The sequence below is a fragment of the Leptonychotes weddellii genome, chromosome 4, assembly GCF_054177405.1.
Source record: "Leptonychotes weddellii isolate Sample4059 chromosome 4, ASM5417740v2, whole genome shotgun sequence".
Lineage (NCBI taxonomy): Eukaryota > Metazoa > Chordata > Mammalia > Carnivora > Phocidae > Leptonychotes > Leptonychotes weddellii.
The window spans coordinates 16,952,268-16,974,290 of record NC_138372.1 but is presented as its reverse complement, the minus strand read 5'-3'; the positions used below and the strand labels follow the sequence as shown (position 1 = coordinate 16,974,290).

Here is a 22,023-nt window from a genome sequence, read left to right as displayed (position 1 = left end):
GCCACAGGTAGATGTTCTAGTGGACAGCCCCAGTCGTGCTCCCAGCTGTCAGCCAGTCTCAACGGGCGGCCGTGGGAGGGAGCCACCTCGGACACCCAGGCCAGCGGAGATGCCTGAATATCTGATCGAAACCAGGGGAGAGACCCCAAGTGAGAACCTCCCAGCTAAACCTGGTCCACCTACAGAGCCATGAGACAAAAAATAATAAACGGTTGTTTGAAGCGCCTTAGTGTTGGAAAGGTTGGCTCCCCAGCAACACAGAACCAGCCCATGACTCCAGGACTGTGTTCCCTCCTTTACCAAGCTAAACCTGCCTCGATCTTGAGACCTAACTCACCCCTCCTCCCCAGGTCACCTTTGCCACCTCTGACCACTTTTAATAATTGTTTGCACCAATCATGATGACTTTGTATTGAGATTTCTGGACCTACTTTTCCTTTAAAATATTTATCAGTTTAGGGGCGCCTGGGTTGTGCAATTGGTTAGGCCCTGACTCTTGGTTTCGGCTCAGGTCGTGATCTCGGGGTCATGAGATTGAGCCCCACATCGGGCTCCATGCTCAGCGCAGAGCCTGCTCAAGACTGTCTCTCGTTCTCCCCCTCACTCTCTCTCAAATACATAAATAAACCTTTAAAAAAAATGAAATATTAGGGCACCTGGGTGACTCAGCCAGTTAAGCGTCAGCCTTCAGCTCAGGTCATGATCTAGGGTCCTGGGATTGAGCCCCGTATCAGACTTCCTGCTCAGTGGGGAGTTTGCTTCTCCCTCTCCCTCTACCCCTCCCCCTGCTCCTTCTCTCTCTCTCTCTCAAATAAATAAATCTTAAAAAAAAAAAAAAAGAAATGCAGCTACTATAAAAGAAAGACAATAAACCAAGCTACATATTCCATCTGAAGCGGAATTATTAAAGCAGGGGGACCAAGATTTTAAAGTAAAACATGGTAATTATACTAAGATAAGAGCAGACATGTGTAAAACAATGCAAGAACAAGGAGTCATAGGTGAGAACCAAGTCAAAATGTGAGCTATGTAAAATACAACATTTAAAATAAAGGGCACAATAGGGGCGCCTGGGTGGCTCAGTCGTTGAGCGTCTGCCTTCGGCTCAGGTCATGATCCCGGGGTCCTGGGATCGAGCCCCGCGTCGGGCTCCCTGCTCTGCGGCAGGCCTGCTTCTCCCTCTCCCACTCCCCCTGCTTGTGTTCCCTCTCTCGCTATGTCTCTCTCTGTCAAAAAATAAATTAAAAAAAAATTTAAAAAAAAAATAAAGGGCACAATAGATGGTGTAAATATCAAGATGCATACAGTTGAAGCATTCACTAGTCAAGAGCAAAATCAGATTGAGAATTGTCCCAGAGAGGCAGGAAAAGATAGAGAGGTAACAAAGGAAAAAGAAAAGCTGAGAGAGATGGAAAGTAGGGGTCCCAAAAGGAAAGGAAAATAAAACTGGAGAGAGGAAATAAGGAACGAAACGATGGAGATTAAATGTTCCAGAATTAAATAAACCTGGATGGACTCAGATTGAAAAGGCTCCTAGAGCAGCCAACAGTAGAAATAAGGAAAAATCCACATTGATATGGGCTGACATTGAGACAATGAAAGACAAAGAGGAAGAGCAGGGAGAGAGAGAAGTAACATAGTAACATCCCTTACAAAGGAACAAGAAGCAGACTGCCATTCTACCCCTCAGTAACAAAAGGAAGTCACAATGTTACTAAGAATTGAAAAGAAAACCCTTTCAATCCAGCATCTTAAAGCCAGCCGAAGTGTCATTCAAACATGAGGTCATAATAAAAATATTCTCAGGCAAATAAAGCTGCAGAAGGTCGAAGACACAGGCCCACGCTGAAACTCCTCTTGGAGGAAATACTTAGATAATAAAAGAAAGAAACCCAGGAGACTCTGCAAGAACTAAGGGAAGTGCGCGATTCAGGCAAGGCTCAGGGCAAGCCTCGGAAAGAGTACTCGGCATTTGAGGTAGGAAGGGGTTTATACACCTGATTCTTTAAATGTATTGGAAAGGCTGAAGAATTCCACAACACTGCAGAACTGGCCAGACTGGGGAGCTATGCAGAGCACCCGCCATAATCAGGAAAATGGGAGAATCCCAATGCTGCCCCAAACTGTCGAATTTAAGGACACAGTGGCCAGAACTGTGCGATCAGGATCTGGAAGCTGATCGGCTGTCCCGTGCAGATCCTAGAACTCAGAGTCTGGCTCTGGTGTTAGCAACACCCTTGCTCATCTCTTCAACCAAGAGAGAGCCAGCCTTGGGCTCAGGCATGGGGAGGTAGCTGTCTAGCTAGAATTTAATGACACTCATCTGCTTCATGTAAGTTGTTTTGTTTATCTTTTGTCCATGGCAACTGATACTGTTTTTTCTATTTTCAGAAGTGACAGAAAATTTGTTTCAAATAAACTGATTTTTTTTTAAAGATTTTTATTTATTGGGCGCCTGGGTGGCTCAGTTGGTTAAGTGACTGCCTTCGGCTCAGGTCATGATCCTGGAGTCCCGGGATCGAGTCCCACATCGGGCTCCCTGCTCGGCAGGGAGGCCGCTTCTCCCTCTGACCCTCCCCCCTCTCATGTGCTCTCTCTCTCTCTCTCTCATTCTCTCTCAAATAAATAAATAAAATCCTTAAAAAAAATAAAATAAAATTACTGTGTTTCCTTTAAAAAAAAAAAGATTTTTATTTATTTATTTGACAGAGAGAGACATAGCGAGAGAGGGAACACAAGCAGGGGGAGTGGGAAAGGGAGAAGCGGGCTTCCCACGGAGCAGGAAGCCTAAAGGGGGGCTCCATCCGAGGACCCTGGGTTCACGACCTGAGCCGAAGGCAGACGCTTAACGACTGAGCCACCCAGGCACCCCAGTAGCTGTATTTTTTAGGTGTCTAATTACTTTGTCAGGTGAGTTCAAGTTCCCTTGGGGATACCAGCTATCTCTCTGGCAATGCACCCTGGGGAAGGGCCAAAGGCACAACAGGAGAGGAAAAAGGATGAGCCGCAGGGCAGAGAGCCACACAGACACCCTTGGTCACTCTGGCTGGCATTCTGCCCGTGTGACTCTCAGGCTGCACCTCCGACTTCCTAGGGGGACAGCAGCCTGGCGGAGGTGGACTCTCCGAGTGGGATTCCCCAGGCTAGAGGTGAGGGTGGTAGGGGGGTGTTGGTGGGACAGTGAATGCCTGGGCCTTCACCTGTTCTATTCCGTTCCTAACCCCAGCTTTGAGCTATCCCAGACCACTGCGCAGGAGCGGGACCGGAAGCTGGTAAGCTGCCCTAGAGAGCAGGCCAGAGCAGAGGTTAAGAGGTCAGGCTCTGGGCTCAAACATTCATTCATTCCGCACTGAAGGCTCGTACATACCAAGGCACTGTGCCAGGTGATGGGGAGACGGTGGGAAACAGTCCCTGCCTTCATGGAGGTTATGCTCTGACAACCAACTAGCAGACCCCAGTCCCAATCCTGGCACTGCCACCTGGGGAACTCACGTAGTCTTCCTAAGCCTCAGTTTCTTTATCTGCAAAATGGAGATGATCACAGTGTCTATTCATAGGGTTACTGACAATGCATGCCGAGGGATTAGCACAGTGCCCCCGCACACGGAGAGGACGCAAACGTGTTAATTATTGTTATTATTATTATGACCAACGATACTGATACTGGGGACTAGGTAGGAACCTGGAGCTATTTCTAAAAGATAAATGGATCCTCTTTGTCCTCTGGGCAAACCGGTTCTCCTAAGGGTCTGTGATTGGAGAGAAAGCCCACGTGGGGCATGTAGAGCTTTGGAGAAGGAGGATTCAGTGGGCTTGACCCTTAAAAAGTTTAGGTCAAAAAACTGCAAGGCAGGGAGTGGGAGGAAAAACAAATCAAGTTCCCTTTTCCAGAGAGAACTATTAACGCTGCTCCAGGCGCTAAGATTTCAGATAACCGGTCGTCTTTTTTTTTTTTTAACTGCTAAAGAGCGGTGCAATGAGGAGGCTAGGACCCCCCCCCCCCCCCCAGCGATGAGCTTCTGCTGGAATCCCAGCCCTCTCAGGTCTGGGGCCCACGCTGCCATCGGCCGCAGGAGACAAAGTGCTCAGGGCCCACAAAAATGTTTTCATTTCTTTCAAAATCAGAAGAAAAGAGGAACTTTTAGGTTGAAGAAATTTTTTTTTTTAATTTATTTATTGGAGAGAGAGAGCGTGAGTGCAAGCGGGGGAGGGGCAGAGAGCGAGGGAGAATCCCGAGCAGACCCTGTGCTGGCAAACGGCTCAGTCTCATGACCCCGAGATCATGACCTGAACCGAAACCAAGAGTCGGATGCTCAAGCGACCTCGCTACTCAGGCGCCCCAAAGGAAATGTTTTAATATACCCACGCAGTCACAAATACAACTTTTTAGTATTCTTTATGGAGGAAGGGGCCCTTGAAGGCAAAATTGCCTTGGGCCCGGGGAAGTCAGAATGCATCCCTGGTTGCCTCTGGACCCTGGTCCGGAACTGGGGCACGCCACTGCCGGCCTCCCGGGGCGCTGTGGTGTTACAGGCCGCGCGGCGAGAGGAGCATTTAGCACCGTGGGCGCACCTGCTAAGCGCTCGGCAAACGGGAGTGAACCTTTGTCTCCCTCCGTGACCTGCAGCCTGAAACCCTAGGAAATCGGGGGGAGGATAATGGGATGGGGTACTGCACTGGGGAAACAGGTTACACGATTGCTTTTTATTGCACAACAGACTGAAGGGAGAACTCCAGGGGCCGCCACAATGGAAGCTTCAAAGCCAGGCCACTGCGCGGTGCTGGGGGGCTGCAAGGAGCCGGGCGCCCAGCAGCAGACAGAGCGAAGTCTGAATCGCCAGCACAGGCCAGGGGCAGGTGTTAGCCCCGAGCGGAATGAGGGAAGGAGTGAATGAATGAATGGAGTGTGAACTGTGGAGGAATTTTTATTTATTTATTTATTTATTTTTTAAAGATTTTATTTATTTATTTGAGACAGAGAGAATGAGAGACAGAGAGCGTGAGAGGGAGGAGGGTCAGAGGGAGAAGCAGACTCCCTGCCGAGCAGGGAGCCCGATGCGGGACTCGATCCCGGGACTCCAGGATCACGACCTGAGCCGAAGGCAGTCGCTTAACCAACTGAGCCACCCAGGCGCCCATGTGGAGGAATTTTTAAAAATTCTGAGGCTGTTTGCCTGAAAGGTTGGCTCAACAGTTCCCAAGACGCGAGCTTCCCTAAAGGGGAAAGGAAACTGATACCCATTAAGTGATTGCTGGGGCGAGTATCCTCTCCAATAAATCAGGAAACTGAGGCCCAGAGAGGTGCCGTGGCTGGAACAAGATCCCACAACTCCAAAGCAGAGGCCCAAGTCCTTGCTCCTTGCCTAGGCTTGCTGCTGACTTCGGCCCGATGCCGCCCTGGAGCAGGGCACGCTGGTCCTCCAGGGTTGGCACGGCCCTCGAGATGCCAGGCCTCTCGCACCACCTGCTCCGCCTCCTCGAGGCCCCCAGCAGCTCCCACGGGACCTGGCAGCACCACCAAGGGCCCCCGCGGCTCAGGAGCGGCCAGGCCTGGCGCAGGAGGCCCCTCAGACGGGCCTTCAAGCTGGCTGAAGAACAGGCCTCTCTGTCTTAGAGACTGGCGCACCCTCTTTTCCTTCCTTAGGCCAAACTGCAGCCACCAAGCCCGGGGAGGTTCAAACCACATGAGAAGTTCCAGACCCGCTGCCACACTCCCCAGCTTTACCTACACCCCAGCCCTGCTCAGGAATCCACAGCCTCTCTCTCTCTTTTTCTCTCACCTTGGCTCGGTCCCCCTCCTTTCTTCCTGCCTCCTCCTGCCTGCCTAGGATCTAGAATTCCGATGAGGCATTTGTTTGAGAGAAAACAAAGAGGCAGCCATCCTGCCAGATCCCAAAGCAAAGAGTGGGCTGCCAGGAGCCAAGAGACCGACGACCATGAGCAGGCTGGATGCAGGTGGGGAAGGCGATGGGGGCAGGCTGCGCGGGGCCTGGCGGCTGTCCAGGACAAATAAACACGCCGCTGCCTCCGGGCGGCCTTCAGAGGCCCTTCTGTGGAGGCCTGCAGAGCGTGCATCTCCACACAGGCACTTCTGACAGCAAGAGTTCAGCCTAGGCTAGAGGAGAGGGCCCTGTTTTGATGATTTCTCTTCAAGATCAAACACATCTTTAAAAAAGACAAAGCGAACCTATGGCACTTTCCGTCTTTCTTGTCATCAGACGTGAGGGTGTCTTTTTTAACTACAAGATTTCATTGGGCCACTTAAAACCCACCTGTCTTTTTCTAACTCTTCATTCCATTTTATTGGAAGATCAGAAAATAAAGGCAAGTGTGGCAGCATCTTCAATTCCCAGAGTTTCGGAGCCCGCTGTAATGACGGAGCACATGGAATCAGGAGACTCGGGGTCCCCCCCATGCTCCATGGCTGAGCACAGCTCCTGCTTGCGCACCTTCAAACGGAGGGTGCCCTCCTTTACTGTCCAGGGTCCCTGTAGCCCTTGCACACTATGACCCTGTGTCCCAGGGGCAGTAGGATGGGGATCAGCGTGCACGTCGCTCAGCTCTTCGGAGCCCCGCGGGTCTCTGGGGCACTGATGTATCGGGGCAAATGGCAAATTAGATTATGAGCAACTATGGAAAGTGCTACGAGGAGAAGCTTTGAACCTGGCTCTTTTGACGGGTACAGTGCCTCCTGTCTCCTGTGGATACGTTCCCCCAACCCCTTGCCTCCACCTCAGACCTTCGCTTCTCACGCCTTCCTGGTCACCCCGGGGAGAGAGAAACCCAACACGCTGCCTTTCGAGGCCTTTAGAAAAGCAAAAGTCCCCTCACTTTGCTTAGAGGATGGTTCTACTCCCAAAGACACAGCTCCCTCCTGGCCTGAGGCTGGCCACAGTCCACAGTGCGACAGGGAGCTCGGGAGCCAGCCACGAGGATTTGCTCTTTATTTTTTTATTTTTATTTATTTATTTATGTTTTTAAAGATTTTACTTATTTTTTTGACAGAGAGAGACACGGCGAGAGAGGGAACACAAGCAGGGGGAGTGGGAGAGGGAGAAGCAGGCTTCCCGCAGAGCACGGAGCCCGATGCGGGGCTCGATCCCAGGACCCTGGGATCATGACCTGAGCCGAAGGCAGACGCTTAACCGACTGAGCCCCTCAGGCGCCCCAGGATTTGCTCTTGATATAAAACTCTTACAGCAGATTCCCCGAAAGATGGAGCACATTCCTCTAACCTGGTTCATTGTGTGCCTAGCTCATCACACACACCCAGTGGCTGGCTTCCTTGGCACCATGCTGCCCCTTTCTACCATCTCACCATGAGCCTGCATAGAGACCAGCAGGGACAAGGCGAGGAATGCCCCACCCCATGAAGGGGGCCAGGGACTCCTTTCCCTTGTCATCTTCTGCTCCCATCAGGTACCCAGCACCCCTTCCTCCCCTTACCCATATGACTTTGAGATGGACACTTAGAGGACGTGAGAAGGCTATCCGACCCAGCTATACCACCAGCTCCTTCCCCTACCCCTGTGTGGCTGCTGGGATTCAGGATCCCAGGAGTTTGAGGGCCCTTCCCGACCTCTATGCTCTGGATATGCTCATCACGTTACCTTCTGCCCCATACGAGGGAGGTACTCCCGATCTGTTACTTTGGGCTTCTGTTTACACTGTTTCACCCCCCTGGACCACCATCTGCTCTATCCATACTCATCCGTTAGCATCTGGCCATCTCTAAATTCGCTATTTGTTGACTACATACTCATTCATCGTTCATTCAATAGTGAGACCAACTATATGCCAGGCACCACACTAGTGCCGGGAATATAGAACCAAATAGACATTGTCCCTGCCCCCAAGGAGCTATAGTCTAGTGGAAATTAATAGTTTATGTTTGTTGAGTGCCTACTACATACAGACTCTGTACGAAGTACTTTACATGGATTATCTGACTTGATGTTTCAGAAAAACTGCTTCTTTTAAGGAGTACATCAAACGGGACCATTGAGGAAGGAAGGTTTTGCCCCAGGCTAAGTTAGCCACTGGCTAAGGGGCAAGGATTCCAATGCCCAGGTTGACTAATGCCAAAGCACTAGCCCTTAAGCACTGTGCTTTCTTTCCCTGCTCCACTCAACCCCATCTCCTCCAAGAAGCCTTCCGGATCCCCCTCCCAGACTAGAGGACTTCCTTGGACCCTCTAAAGGAGCCCTAGTATTTGACACACCCAGCTCCTCCTCCCACCAGGGGACCCAGACCATAGAATAGTAGCTGTCCCTGCGTCTTTCCTCTGCAGCAGCTTGTCCAGTGAGCCACCCAGCAGCTGCTCCCACGTGTCTACTGAATTTGCTGATCTGAACCAGAACCCTGGGTTCCTCCCCCTGTTCTATTCCTCCTAGAATCACAGATCTTCCTCCCAGAGAGGTCTCCGCATAGGGCAGACCCATCAAGATGCCCATTTCACAGATGAAGCAAACCCAGGTCTCGAATGGTTCCGAGTCCCTTCTACCTCCTGGCTGGCCAGGTCAGCTCCCCTTTCTTCCGGGGAGTCTCAGGATCTCACAAAGAGGCTTGGTGGGCGGTGGGGGCGGGGGGGGGGCGGGAAAGGGATTGACCTACCTACTGGATACCCGGAATATCAGACCCCAAATGCAGGTTGGTTCTCAGGGCGCTTCTCGGCGCTCCGCCGCGCGTGTTTGGCACTCTGGGCACCTTGACGCACGCCCCATGCCATCTCCAAACCCACGCGAGATGATCAACTTCCCTCCCACCGGCCCTGACCGCTGCCCTCGCGTCCGCGCGTCCCGGGGACTCCAGCGACAGTGCGGCGACACCGGGAACCCCTCGTCCCCCACGCCGGGGCTCTCCTTCGCCGAGTGCGGCGGGCAGGTGGACCGCGAGCCGCCGCGCCTGAGCCGGGCCGCCCGCGCTCCCCGCAGCCCCCGGCGTCCGCGCGTCCCGGGGCCTCTTACCTGCGCCCGCGAGCCGCCAGCCCTGCGCCGCCGCCCGCTCGCCCTGCCGCCGGCGCCACCGCGGCCGCCCCGGCTCTACCCGCCCGGGATCCCGCCCCCGGCCCCGGCCCCGCCCCGCCCCGCCCCGCCCGGCGCAGGTGATCCTGGGGAGAGGCCGAGCTCGCCCCTCGGTCCCGGCGCTGCGGGGACCGCCCCGGGGGCGCCAGGGTCGGGACACTGGAGTGGCGGCGCCTCCCCGTGGTGTCCTCGCGCCTCTCCCGGGCCTGGGTCCTTTTTGGGATTCCAGGTCTGGCACCTCGGGGACGCTCAGTCCGGCAGGCCACTTTTGCCAGGCCACACGTCTCCAAGGGCCGAAAGGGATAAGGGACCTTCAAGATACCCCGGGACAGATGCAGGTAGGTGTCTTTAAAGTGGGACTGCGTTCACCTGATTGAAAGGTTTGGGGGCAGGTTGCTGTTACACCAGGTTTGATAGCTGGCAAGGGTCAAAAACTCTGCCCTGTAGAATCAAGGCCCATCTTCTCTATCAGACTGTGTGTGTGGTTCATTGCTGTATATATGCCCCCCCTCCCAGCCCCTCCATTCCCCCAGCGCCCCCCCCCCCCCGCCCCTGCAAGCCGGCCACACCACAACCAGTATGTACAGAAAGAGGGAAGGGGTCTTACAGAGAAGAATCCCGAACACTCTCCTTTTATAAATGGGGAAACTGAGGCCTGGGAAGCAGAGGTGAGTTGCCCAGAGTCACGCAGGTTAGTGACAGAACCAGGAGTACAGTCAGGTTTCCTCATTCTGCTTTCAAATGATTTCCAGAAAACTAGGGTTCTGGGCCACTGTGTTGCCATGGGCTCCCTCTGGGATGCTGTCCAGGCCTTGACAACGTCCTCTCCAGTTGGCTGAGAACGAAGAGTCCACTGTGTTTTCACAGGAAACTCCATGGTAGTATTTATTAACAAAGATTAAGAAGGTTCTACTTCCTCACCAGAGACATGAGACAATCCTTGGCTTCAAACACCTTTCCATGTGGAGAGGCAGACCTGTCCACAAAGCAGGAGCCATGAAGAAGGGAAGGGAGCCCAGGGAGAGACTGCTCAGGCCCTGAGATCTGGGATCTCTGGGGCCACTTCCAGATGCGACTAGAAGCTCTTGCTGGGATGTGCCTGGGGTCAAGGGCTCAGCAGTCCGGTGGTCTCAGGTTCCAATCCTGACTGCACTGCAAGACACGATCATTTTTTAAACCTCTCTGAGACTCCGTTTCTTTTGGTTAGATGAAGATAATATACTTACCTCAGTATAGTTGTGATGAGGATTAAAAAAGATAATGTTTGGGGCGCCGGGGTGGCTCAGTCGTTAAGCGTCTGCCTTTGGCTCAGGTCATGATCCCGGAGTCCTGGGATGGAGCCCCGCATCGGGCTCCCTGCTCAGCGGGAAGCCTGCTTCTCCCTCTCTCACTCCCCCTGCTTGTGTTCCCTCTCTCACTGTGTCTCTCTCTATCAAATAAATAAAATCTTTAAAAAAAAAAAAAAAAAAGATAATGTTTGTAAAATACTGGATAAATGGGAGAATTATCATGCTAAGGGATAGGGGCTAGGGAGGGGGATGTGCTGACACAAAGGGGACCTTGGCATCTCTGGGTGGCATCATGGGATTTGATGGTCTTCAGCCTTCTGCCCTCCATGGCTCGCCCCACCTTCTGCTTTCTCTGTTAACCCAGGCCATAGGTCACCCGCCACGTCAGACTGCTTTTGCCCACACCTACTGTGAGGGATTTAGGAACAGAAGCATCACTAGCCTCCCGCATAAAGAGTTGACTACGGTCGGTCATCTGAGCCAAGCCCAGCGACGACGCAGGGGTCTGAAAGGCTCAAGGCAACCTTTATCTTTCCAGGTATGCATTCATTAAGTCCTACTGAATGCGTTCTGCACTCTGCAAGGTGGGGCAGAGCCAGTGGAGGTCCTGCCCCGGGAAACAGCTGATGCTCTGGCACAAAACCTGGCAACACAAGAGAAAGACAATCTGTGAAAAGTCCTTTGAAGGAAATAATACCATGCTGTCATTGATCACTGTAAGTGGGAGACAGGGGTTCCTTCAGAAAGGGAGGGAGGGTAAGGACCAACTGCTAGGAGAAGACAGGTGAGCTGGGCCTGAAGGATGTTAAGAAAACCACAGGCCCAAGATGGAGTCACTTATGCTAGGCCATGTCACCGAACTCAGGCTTAGACCTAACCTAACTGCAGTTTCAACCGCCCCCAGAAATGAAGTCTTCACTGGTCAGTCAGGAATTTTCTGGTCAGCACCAGAGAAAGTGAGGGAATCTGTCACATGGGCCCTCTCTGTCCCCCAAAGGGGGATGAGGTAATGTGCATGATAAAACTCCCTGTTCTTCCCCACCCCCACAAGGAAAATGACCTTGCCTGAAACAATACTTTTTTTCTTTTGCTAATAACTTCCTGTCCCTACCCTCCTGCCTCTAGAAACCTTCTGTTTTATGTGACGACTCAGAGCTCCCCTCTACTTGCTAGGGGATGCTGCCTGACTCATGAATCATTAATAAAGCCAATTAGAGCTTTAAATTTACTCCATTGAATTTTTATTTTTAATTTTTTTAAACCAGGACAAGCAAGGAGGTTCAGGGAGCGCTGGAGCTGGAGAATACCTGGAGGAGGGAAAGCCCATAAGGCCAATGTGGTTGACCCCAGAGTGGGGGCTGAAGGCCGAGTGGACAGGATGAGGTCAGAGGCAGGCAGAGATCAGATCTTGTGAGGTCTCATAGGTCACTGTGAGGAGTACAGACTTCATTTCATGGACCACAGAAAGCCAAGGAAGGGTTTGAAGACAGGCAATGACCTGATCTGACCTGTGTTTTAAATAGACCTCTCTGGCTTGCTGAGAAGAACAGATCAAGGGAGCCCAGGTGGGAGGGTGGTGTGGAATAATGGAGTGGCAGTGGGAGTGGAGAGAAGTGGTCAGATTTGGGATATATTCTGGAAGACGGGCAGACAGGAATTGCTGAGGGGGAGGAAGATTCAAAGGCCATGGGGTGACTGCTGAGGCATGAGGAAGGAAGATTTTCTGCTTGCCTGGCAACAGCCTACCCAACGAGAGACTGTCACAGCTCAGCGGATGAAAAGCCACTATACTTAGAACTCCCAGTTTCCTCCAGTGGAATTTTTGTTTATAACAGCCCTTCCCAACTCCCTGCCTCTATAAAAGGTTCTTCTTTGTTCTCTGGACTTGCCTGTAGTTTTGCCATCGCTTGAGTGTCCTAAGTTGCAATTCTCTGCTATTCCTGAATAAACCTATTTTGCTGGTAAAATAACTGACAGTTTTATTTGTAAGGTTAACACTAGGAACAGGGCATCTAAGGGGCCACATCAGGGCAACAGGGAGCAAGATTATCAAGTGATAATCCACATGTAAAAACTAGGAATGACCACAGTTCCGAGTGACAGAGAATGGCCAAGCCAACTGTGCTTCATAACAGAGGTACCAGGCATCAGGCGTACAAATACTCAGGCTTTTGCAACTTATGGAGATGTGTGGATGTGATATTGTGATTTATAATAAATACATATTTTAGTTTTCGTCCGTGGTTCCTGGCTCGCAGCTCCCCAAACCCTTATAATTTCCTGATTAGAGCAATAGTGGCATCTTTTGTTATAATAGTTGGCTTTTGTCCTCGGTTCTTTTTTTTTTTTTTAAAGATTCTTTATTTATTTGAGAGAGAGAATGAGATAGAGAGCATGAGGGGGGGAGGGTCAGAGAGAGAGGCAGACTCCCTGCCGAGCAGGGAGCCCGACGTGGGACTCGATCCAGGGACTCCAGGATCATGACCTGAGCTGAAGGCAGTCGCTTAACCAACTGAGCCACCCGGGCGCCCTTGTCCTCGGTTCTTGAAATAGCTTCAGAGTAATAGGGGTGAAATGGGTGTCTTCTGTTATTAATAACAAGCCCCTTTCAACCACACCTGAGTGTATGCTAATGCAATGATTTTTGGAAAGTCTCTAGTTCACCTGAGGCTGGAAGCTGGTTGCCGGAACCAGCCAAGTTAGAGAGTTGGAACTTCATTGCCCCTCTCCATCCAGGGAGGGAAGAGAGGCTGGAGGTTGAATCAGTCACCAACGGCCAGTGATTTAATCAACCATGCCTGTGTAATGAAGCCTCCATTAAAATCCAAAAGAATAGAGTTTGGGGAACTGCCAGGTTGGTGAACAAAAGTATGTCCCCGTGCCAGGAAGGTGTCACACCCTAAACTTCACGGGAACAGAAGCTTCTGTGCTCAGGACCCTTCTAGACTTCACCCTACGTATTTCTTCACCTAGCTATTCATTTGTGTCCTTTAATATCCTTTGTAATAAATAGGTAACCTAGTAAGTAAACTGTTTGCCTGAATTCTGTGAGCTGCTTTAGCAAATTAATTGAACCTGGGGAGGGACCGTGGGAACCTCTCATTTATACGAGTTGGTTGGAAGCAGAGGTAACAATCCGGACTTATGATTGGCAACTGTGGGGAGAGGGAGATAGTTTTGGGGGACTGAGTCCTTAACCTGTGGGATCTGATGCTAACTCCCAGTAGATAGTGTCAGAATTGAGTTAAATTATAGGACACCTAGCGGGTGTTACAGAATTGCTTGATGTGGGGACCCCCCCCCCCACACACACATTTGGTAACCAGAAGTGTCAGAAGTAAAGCAGTTTATTGAGAGTAGAGGAGACACAAGAGTGTGTTTATCCATGAGAGAATCCATAAGTAGAGAATGAAAATAGCCAACTCTGACAACTATATAAAAGGTATGTCCATAAACTGATTAAGATTTGAAGAGAGGAGTACCTGGCTGGCTCAGTTGGTATCTTAGGTGCTTGGAGATTTTAAAATAACAAAAAGCTGCCCTTTCCACATGGAAAATACTCAAATGCACAGAGTCATCCTTTCTTTGTTATTGCTACAAACCATCCTCCTGAGCAGCTGAGATTTTTACCTCCTGTCCAGAACTGTGCAGCTCTCACTTCTCCCTTCAAGCCTTAATCTGCTGTTTATGGCTTTTGAGATGGTTGCTGGGGAAACCAGACAAATGTCATGTAGGATTAGAATGCAATTTCAGGGGGGAGACCAAGAAGAGAATCGTGAATCCAGAGAAATCCAAACCCACACAATTAATCCAGTAAAAAAAAAAAAAAAAAAAAAAAGGAAGCAAACAGACCTAAGCCACTTGATTTTGAAATCAGTTCCTTGTCTCTCAATCAAGAGGTGGAGAGAGTAGCAAAGTCCAAAAGACTCAGAAATCATAGTTCTTAATGATCTACAGGGCACACAATGTGATTTTTCACGTAGCTGTTCCCAGGTAAAAGTGGACTGGGTAGTACCCAGGGATGTCACTGTGAAACTGAGTAAAGGAAAGCTCATATGAAATGGAGAGGGGAGGCCAGAAGGGGTAGCTCTCACCTCCTACCAGAGTCCTCAGTTGCAGAACCAACAGGAAACAGCCTGTACTTTACTACCCCAGGGTGAGAAAGGAAGATTTTCTCTTGGCCTGGCAACAGCCCAGCCAATGAAAAGCCATTACAATTTGAACTCCCAGTTTCCTCCAGTGGGCTTGTGTATAACCGCCCCTCTCAACACCCCTCCTCCCTTCCTCTATAAAAGAAGGTTCTTCTCCTCTGTTCTCCTGACTTGCCTATAGTTCTGTCATAGTTTGTGTGTCCTGGGTTGCAATTCATCGGCTATTCCTGAATAAGCCTATTTTGCTGGTAAAATAACTGATAGTATTATTTTTAAGGTTAACAAGATCCGGGAGAGGCAGGCATCCCTTCCCATGAACTGTTGTCCTGCATTCAGGTTAATTCCCATTTCATCTCTGGAAGCATCTGGGTGATGGAGAGCAAGGGAAGAAGGGAGTTACAGGCGTCTGTAAGCCCAGTAAGCCACTTGATCTCTCTGGGCCTCTTTTTCATCTGTAAAATGGCAGGTTGGACTGTTTGGTCTCTGAGGCCTCTTCTGTGGTAAGTTTGATTATCTTGATTGTCTCTTTAGACATCCAGCCCTGGTGATTACCAGGCAGCTTCCTCATTTTGATGCTCTGTTTTTAGGAAGCCCCATGATTCAGTGCATTAGCACAAACCATTTGCAGGTAATTACAAGGGAAAACTTCTGTTCCCAGAATGAAAATGAGAGGCTGTAAATTAAGTTAAGCTTTTGGCCATCAGCAGAAGCTGCTCTCCCTCACCTTGGCAAGGAATCTATGCTTTATCTCGAGCGTTCTAAGAACTCTTCCTGGTGGCAGCTAGCTTATCTGCAACTATCTCAACTTCTGAATTCCTTGTCCCCTGGTACCTCCTGGGTCCATTCCAACACCAGAGTTACCCTAGGAAGTCCAGAGCAAGGGTAGACAGAGCAGAAAGAACACAGAGAGAAGAGGCAGTTCAATAGCTACTCCAGTTACTTGCTGTGTGATCTGGGGCAGATCTTCTAACCTCTCTGGGCTTTAGTTTATTCTTCTATAATTCATTAATTCATTCAACCAGTATTTACTGAGTGCCTGCGATGTGCCAGCAGCAAATGAAAGACCGTAATCCCTGCCCCAATGAAGCTGACATTCTTATGTGGGGAAGACAAAAATAAATAAGCCAATGATCTGGCATGCTGGAGGGTGGTGAGTGCTCTGGAGAGAAATAAAGGGGAGGGGGGATGGTGATAGCTGCCCACTGCCCACCCATGGGTTGTGATGAAGATTGAATGAATTAATGCCAATCAAAAACTAATGATGTAATGTATGGTGATTAACATAAAATAATAATAAAAAATTTTTAAAAAATGAATGAGTTAATGCCCATACAATTACTTCATCAAACAGTAATGGGCTATGCAAATTTAAAGAGTAATTATAATATTGCAAATGGACATTTTATTAAATGAAAGCATTTACAGAGATTCCAAGGGCCAGAGAATGTGGTGATCCCGGGGTCCAGATCCCAAGTCTAGGGTTGAATCATGGTCTGCAGCTGGAAGGGAATGTGAAGATCCTCTTGCCCAGGGGTCTCAGCCCTGGCTGCCCCTTAGAATCACCTGGGTGCTTTGAAAAACTGCTGATGTCAAGGTCACCCCATTGAACCAGAGTTCTGGGGGCGGGGCTAGATATTCACTTTTTTCCCCCAGCTGCCTAGGTGTGTCCATGAGGCCACAGAGAGAGAGCAACTTGCCCACAAGCTGTCATCTAGGCCTGAACTCTTTCCTCTTCCAGGCACGATGTCTCTGCTGCTACTCAGCACCTCATTCCCCTCAGTGCTGGGAGCCCCCTCAGGGATGTCATGGCATCCGGCCCCTTCCCCCACCTTCCTGCAGACTGGGTGAGTGTCTCTCTTACCTGAGGGCTACAAAACAGTGTGACACTTGTTCTCTGTGATGACCAGGCTGTTGATCATTCCAAATTCAACCTTTGTTATGGGCTGAATTGTGTCCCCTCAAATTCATAGGTTGAAGTCCTAAACCCCAGTACCTCATGTAACTGTTTTTGGAGATAGGGCCTTTCAAGAGGTAATTAAAGCAAAATGAGGTCACGATGGGTGGGCCTTAATCTGATCTGATTGGTGTCCTTATAAGAAGGGGAGATTAGGACACAGACACAGAGAGAAGACCCTATGAAGATGGCCATCCACAAGCCCAGGAGGGAGGCTCTCAGAAGAAACCAACCCTGATTTTGGACTTCTAAACTTCAGAAGGGTGAGGAAATAAATTTCTGTTGTTTAAGCCAACCAATGTGGTACTTCATTTTGACAGCCCTGGCAGACTAATATAGCCTTGTCATTGTCACATCACAGGACCTCCAGTCCCGTTTGGCACTGGAAGGAGAAGACAACTTGATTTGATTCCCTTGTAGTCAGTGAACCTTATGCACCCTTCACGTTTCAAGACTAAGCTCAAATTCCCAGAGTACTCTTACCTGCCAAAGGACTTACCTTACCCTTCCTTATATTATAGATACAGCTGATGTCATTTTTCCTCTCCTGACAGACTGTGAGCTTCTCATGACCTGTTCATCTCTGTGTTCTCCATAGCACCAAGCATAATTACCTAAACCTAATAGATGTCCAGGGAACAGTCATGAATGAATTGATGAAACACAGCCTTTGGCCATGGTTTCTTGGATCACCAGAGAAGGGCGAATAATAAAAATTGAAATTTTAGGTCACGTTTAGGGGGCATGCATTACATGCATAAGTTACTTTATTGTCTAGACAATTCTATAAGGTAGATACTAGTATTTACTGCATTTTACAGATAAAGAAACTGAGGCTTGGACAGGACATATCATTTGCCCAAGGTCACCCAGATAGTCTGGTCCCAGGGTTTCAGGAGTATCCACTATGGGTTAGCATTATGGTAGGGTTTGAACCAGAAAGAGGCTTTCTAGTCTGGAGATCCAGATGGCACTAGACTTTAGGGGACACATGCCCTTCATCTTCTCAATTTCACTAACACTCATCACCTGACCATTTGGTTTCCCAAACCACAGACATCATTCTCTGGCTCTGTCATCCTTCCCAACCTTATCTGGATTCCTCCTTCCCACACCCACCACCCCAGCCTTGGGGACACCTGCTGCTCCTCAAAGCTGCCCCGTACCCTCCCATGTCTGTGTCAGAGTTGGGCCATTCCTCCCAGAGAAATGCACCCTGTGCTCTCCTGCCCCTTCTCTCCAGGAATGGCCTTCTGTCAAGATCCCACATCCTCCCATGAAGCCCCATCTGATCCCCCCCCAAGTCAAAGTCATGTTCCGCTTGTTGGGGTGCCCTAGTCCTGGGTCTGCACCTGAACCATAGCCTTGATTCCATCTTATCCTACAGCTGGCTATATGCAGATCCATCCCTCCTGTTCTGTGTAGGCTCTGGCAGGGCCGAGGACTTTATATTTCCCAGAGTACTCATGTTAAATAGATTTTTTAAATATGTTTGATTTGCCAGATGAACTCATTGGCCTTATAGTTCCCTCTGCCCTTCTTTCCAGCTGTGGGCAGGACAGGGAGAAGCAGCCAGAGGGATATAGGATTAGAACTCTCCATCTCTAGTTCTCCTTATCTCTATGTCTCTTTGAGTGTCTACCCCACTCCCCCCTTACTGCAAACAGGCCTTCCCCTCAGAGTAGAGAACATGGTAGCCAACAGCTCAGGTGGAAAGACAGCTTCTTTCTAGAGTTCCATTCTAGAAGATTCTGATTGGCCAGCTTGGGTCACATGCCCATCCCCGTGGTCAGGTGGGCAAGTTTTGTTACCTCAGATAAGAGAATTGGGAGAGGGGCAGACAAAAACACAGTGTACTTCAAGGTATTGATGAACTTTATAAAGCTCAAAAAGTGAGAGCATTTTACTAATTGGTGAATTGGTCAGATTTTAGCAAACTAGTAAATAAGCATTTTTTAAAAATTTGGTCTTCATTTTTCACCATCCAACTTTGATTTAAGGTGAGATATGAGGAGTAAATTTTAAGTGTGTCTTACAAATATACCCAAATCACTGGTGGTAATAGACATTTCTGACACAGATCTTCCACATTTATCACAGAACTTCTTTATGATCTTGATGCTGAGTGACAGATAACACCAGCATCAGAGTCTTCTTTGTCACACTCAGAGACACACGGCATACAGTCAGAATCTATAAAGAACATTATTTTATCACTCCCGTAAATTTTTGATAAGGTAAGCTATTATGGTTTCCTGGTATTGCATTTATTTAAATACTTAAAGATCCAAGAAGGAAATAATACCACAACTTACTTTTCTTTAGATTTTCTGACTTCAGAAAATTTTACTCTCATACTTTATCCTTCCATTCCTTTTTCTTAATGTAAATTTTTATTCACAAGATTGCAAAACCATCATCAGTATCAAATTCCAGAACTTTTTAGTCACTCCTAAAAAAAACCCTGTACTCATAAGTAGTCACTCCCCACTCTCCCCACCCTTACCCCCCAGACTTTGACAACCACTAATCTACTTTCTGTCTTACAGGCTTGCCTATTCTGGACATTTCTTACAAATGGAATCATACAACATGTGGCCTTTTGTGTCTGGCTTCTTACTTAACATGTTCTCAGGGTTCATCCATGAATTCTTCATTCCTGTTTGTGGCTAAAAATACTCCATTGTATGACTATACCACATTTTGTTTATTCATTCACAACTGATGGATGGGGATGTTCCCACTTTTTGGTTATTATCCATAATGCTGCCATGAACATAATGTGCGGGTGTTTGTGTGGGCATATGTTTTCAATTCTCTTGGATACATATACCCAGGAGCAGAATTGTTAGGGCATGTGAAAACTCTATGTGTAACTTTTTGAGGAACTGCCCACAGTTTTCTAAAGCAGCTACACCATTCTACATTCATACCAGGAGTTCACAAACAGTCATTATCTTTTTTTATTTTAGCCATTTTAGTGGGTATGGAATATTATCTCATTGTGGTTGTGATTTACCTTTCCTTGATGACTAATGATGGTGAGCATCTTTTCATGCACTCATAGGCTATTTGTTTATCTTTTTTTGGAGAAATGTCTGTTCAGCTCTTTGATGGGTTGAATAATGTCCCCCCAGAATTCATGTCTACTTGGAACCTGTGTATGTGGCCTGTATGTGAAATAGGGTCTTTGCAGATGTAATTAGGGGGGACCCTGAATCCAATCTGTGTCTTTCTAAGAAGAGGAAAATTTGCACGCAGACACACACACAGAGAATGCTACACAGACAGATTGCAATGATGTCCTATAAGCCAAGGAGTGCCAAGGATTGCCAGCAACCACCAGAAGCTGGGAGAGAGGCATGGAACAGGTTCTCCCTCGGAGCCCCTAGTAGGAACAAACCCTGCTGACACCTTGATTTCAGACTTCTGGCCTCTAGAAGTGTGAAAGAATACATTTCTATTGTTTTAAGCCACCTAGTTTGCGGTAATTTGTTCTATCCACCCTAGGAAGCTATCACCAGCTCCTTTGCCCATTTTTAAATTGGATTATTTGTCTTTTTATTCACAACTTCAACTTAGAGTCAGAGCATAATGCATGTGACTTAATTCCTTCCTTACAGTTATGTTTTTTAACAAGAGTCTGATTTATATCACTAACTTCAAAAACAAATTTTTGTATTTTGGTTTTAAAAGGACTGCATATGTGCATTTTTCTTTATGTTTATTCCCCCCCCCCAACTTGTTCTCCTATTCTTGGAATGATTTTATGTATTTATTTTTCCTTGCAATGACTTTAAACACATATTTGTTAGGAAAAGTCACACAACTTGTAAGGAAACATAAGGGAGAAGAGAGAGGATGCATGTGGCCGAGTGTCTTTGAGTAAATGCCTTACTCTGTTCTTGGCACTCATCCGTTCATTCATTCATACAACAAGCATCTATTGTGTGTCTTCTCAAAAGATGACAAAAGCATCCACTCTGCCCTTGAGCATGTATTCTGTGGGGGAAACCTGACCTATAAATAGATATTTTACCATCACTCACAGAATTAGTTACTTCTATAGGTTATTTGTGATCCCCTCCATCCCAATTCATCTGTTGAAATCCTACTGCCCAACATGATGGTATTAGGAGGTGGGGTCTTTGGGGTGATTAGGTCATGAGAGTAAGGGTCTCAAGAATTGGATTAGTGTCTTTATAGAAGAGGCCCCGTGGAGCTATCTAGTCCCTTCCACTTGTGAGCCGAGAGCAGAAAGATGGCCGACCGTCATGAACTAGGAAGCTAGTCCTCACCAGACACCAGTTGTGCTAGGACCTTGATCTTGGATTTCCAGCCTCCAGAACCATGAGAAATCAATGTCTGCTGTCGATAAGCACCCAGTCTATAGTATTTTGTTAAAACACCCTAAACAGGGTGCCTGGGTGGCTCAGTCGGTTGGGCCGCTGCCTTCGGCTCAGGTCATGATCCCGGGGTCCTGGGATCGAGCCCCGCATCGGGCTCCCTGCTCCGCGGGGAGCCTGCTTCTCCCTCTCCCACTCCCCCTGCTTGTGTTCCCTCTCTCGCTGTGTTTCTCTCTGTCAAATAATAAATAAAATCTTTAAAAAAAAAAAACAACACCCTAAACAGAATAAAACAATTACTTTCCCTTTCCTAGGTTCCTTTACTAAAACTAATGCATCAAATTCAGCACTGAACAGCCTTCGAAAAAATAACAGACTATGGTTTTTTGGAGTAGTTTTAGGTTTACAGAAAAATGAGTAGAAAGTATCGTTTCCATATATCCCCTTACCACTTCCTGCTTCCCCTATAAACGCCTTTTAAAAATCTTATTACCTACTTGTCCACTCTAAAAAACAGATATAAACCAAAAGAAGATAAAGATTATCCATAATTCCCTTATTCAGACAGAACTATTAAAAATATTTCAATGTGGGGCACCTGGGCGGTGCAGTTAGGCATCCGACTCTTGGTTTTGGCTCAGGTGGTGATCTCAGGGTCATGAGATTGAGCCCCGTGTGGGGCTCCATGCTCAGGGCAGAGTCTGCTTGAGATTCTCTTTCCCTCTGCCCCTCCCCCCCCAACGTGCTCGCTCGCTCTCTCTCCCTCTAAAAATAAATAAATAAATCTAAAAAAAAAAATTTCAACGTATAGCCCTCCAATCTTTCCTATGTGTGCAAACATGGCTTGTTTTTTTAATAAGTGAAATACTATGATACCTATTTTGTCATCTAAAGCTAGCTTTATTGTACTTTTCATGTTTTTCTCTTTATTATTGGAATCCTAATCTCTTAAGAAAAAAATTTTTTTAAAGGTTTGCCATCCTGTAGAAGGGCCTGAGCTATAAGCAAACCAGAATTATCTTAAGTTACCCATAACCAGGACCAAAGTACAAATGTCTTTTTTTCCTGGATAAGAATGTCCTCCAAACATCGACACCCTGTTGTTCTTTTCAGCTTTAGTATCAGCCTGACTCCATCAGCGGGTATTTCCTAGGTGGCGGACTCCCTGGAGCAACCAGGAAAATGCAGGGACTTATGGAATCTAAACAGGATGAAAGATAATCTCCCCAATTTGAGTCTTGTTTCAGGGAAAGCAAGGTA

At 48.2% G+C, this 22,023-nt stretch overlaps 1 protein-coding gene and 1 long non-coding RNA gene across 4 annotated transcripts in view; one reads left to right on the top strand and one right to left on the bottom strand.

The window, feature by feature from the left end:
* The window catches only part of NCMAP (non-compact myelin associated protein), a 42,874-nt gene extending 33,845 nt beyond the window's left edge, over positions 1 to 9,029 (bottom strand). Inside the window, exon 1 of one of the 2 annotated variants that reach the window (XM_081817758.1) lies at positions 8,967 to 9,029. The gene's annotated coding sequence lies outside the window, so the exon portion shown is untranslated. Of the gene's footprint in view, positions 1 to 8,613; positions 8,734 to 8,966 lie in introns of those variants that run through there. The other variant, XM_081817760.1, reaches the window with a different exon arrangement.
* A 75-nt stretch (positions 9,030 to 9,104) lies between these two features.
* Positions 9,105 to 21,529, top strand: LOC115944694 (uncharacterized). 2 transcript variants are annotated; one of them, XR_014144735.1, is made up of 5 exons: positions 9,105 to 9,361; positions 10,677 to 10,850; positions 16,202 to 16,307; positions 16,561 to 16,680; positions 18,967 to 21,529. It is a non-coding gene; the product is annotated as an uncharacterized LOC115944694 (long non-coding RNA). The 2 variants fall into 2 exon arrangements; XR_014144734.1 differs by having other exon boundaries at positions 16,202 to 16,680.
* The last annotated feature ends 494 nt before the right edge of the window (positions 21,530 to 22,023 follow it).